This window comes from Parasteatoda tepidariorum, unplaced genomic scaffold (genome assembly GCF_982258835.1).
Source record: "Parasteatoda tepidariorum strain Cologne lab strain unplaced genomic scaffold, Ptep-v5.0 scaffold_12, whole genome shotgun sequence".
NCBI lineage: Eukaryota > Metazoa > Arthropoda > Arachnida > Araneae > Theridiidae > Parasteatoda > Parasteatoda tepidariorum.
In genome coordinates this window covers 1,063,534-1,065,293 of record NW_028257371.1, presented here as the reverse complement: position 1 = coordinate 1,065,293, position 1,760 = coordinate 1,063,534, and positions in this window count along the sequence as shown.

Genomic DNA, 1,760 nt, shown 5'->3' with positions numbered 1-1,760 from the left:
TGTTTAATTTAAAATTACCATCAACTCATCAGTCAAAAAAGGTTGTATATCCTTACTAAATGAATTACAATAAAAATATCTTTTATAAGAATTAAGTCAGTCCAAGCTCTTTTCTCTATGAGATAAATTTCACTTTAAAGTGTATACAATGCTTTGATTTCGCCTTTCCATTCGAATTATTAATTCCTTATTAAATTATATTAAACTAATTTAAAATTAATTTTATAAATTAAAATAGAATGTTTCTTGTTCCATATTATTATTTTAAAAAATTTGTGTAAAGTCTAAATCTGAATTTACAAATCATAGAGGGAACGCGTCTGAGTGTATGTATGCCACTGATATGGAAGCTCGTTCCCATACTAAAATTAATTAACACAACTAGCAACCATATTTACTTAAATAATGTTACCATAGTTTATGAAAGCAATGGGATTTATCTGGGTTTTTAACTATCTGTGATTTAAAGTATTAAGTAATTGAAACAAAGAAAAAATATTTTAATTACAATTGGGTGAAAAACTTTAAAAAATTGAAAATAATCCTGCTGAGCTCGAAGTTTTATAAATCAGCAAATCAGTTTAAAAAAATTTAACAACCTTTGGTTTTTAGGGATATATTTAAATGAATAATTATTTTAGATGAATGACTGTTATGTGACTGCACAGCAAAATTTTATAAATATTCATACTTCAATAATCATTAGTAAATGAGTAGTATAATTAAAGGAATGACTACTTTAAATGAGAATCATTTTTCTAACATAAGTAAAATTGTATACATTTACATATTTTAGATATTGCTAGTTTAAATTTAGTTTTTATAATAAGGAAGTCATGATATAATTAGATAAAGCTTATGTTAAATAAAATTATAAAGCCGTTTCGGAGTTTTACTTAATAGATTGACAGATGGCACCGCTACAGTTCATAGAATAGGCTGTTTAAAAAAAAAACTTACCTGAATTATTGAATATTTATTAATCGTGAATTGATGAGCAAGTTTATACAAATCAAAATTGTTTTCACATTTGTTATTGTTCTGGCTAGAAAAAACATAGCCAATAAACCTTCAATTAATAAAAAAACAAAAAAATTTTATGCGTTCAAGATGTACAAGTTATTTTTAATTTATTGCATGTTTAATTACTAATATGATTAACAATTTTAAAAAATAATTTACTAGTTTCTTTTACAAGTTATGAAGTCTGTCATGATGAAATGTTTTTAATTTTCGCTTTGAAAAAGTGAATTAGCGAACGTTTTTCTCCTCTTTTAAGTAAATAATTTTTTACTTTAATTATTTAATACCAATGCTTGTCATCAATATTGAAGTTTATAGCACTATAATTAATTTTATTTTAATAATCAGAATCAACTTAAATACTTAATTGTGGCAAGTGAAAAAAAAAAGTTAGTTGGAAATTTTTATTAAAATTTTGATTGCGCTATCTATTGATTCATGGAGTAGTTACATAGAATGGTTGATACCGAAGACTCAATTCAAACATTAAAATGCTAGTCTAGTAAATAACACAAAAAAGAAGGGGAAAAAATTACCTTCCTTCACTGGAAGTTATGGATTTTTTATATATATATATATATATATATATATATATATATATATATATATATATATATATATATATATATATATATATATATATATATATATATATATATATATGTTAAGGTGCATGACCGAAATCGGTGGTTGTTGACTTTCACCGGTGAATGTTGACTATCACATAGTCGCTTTGG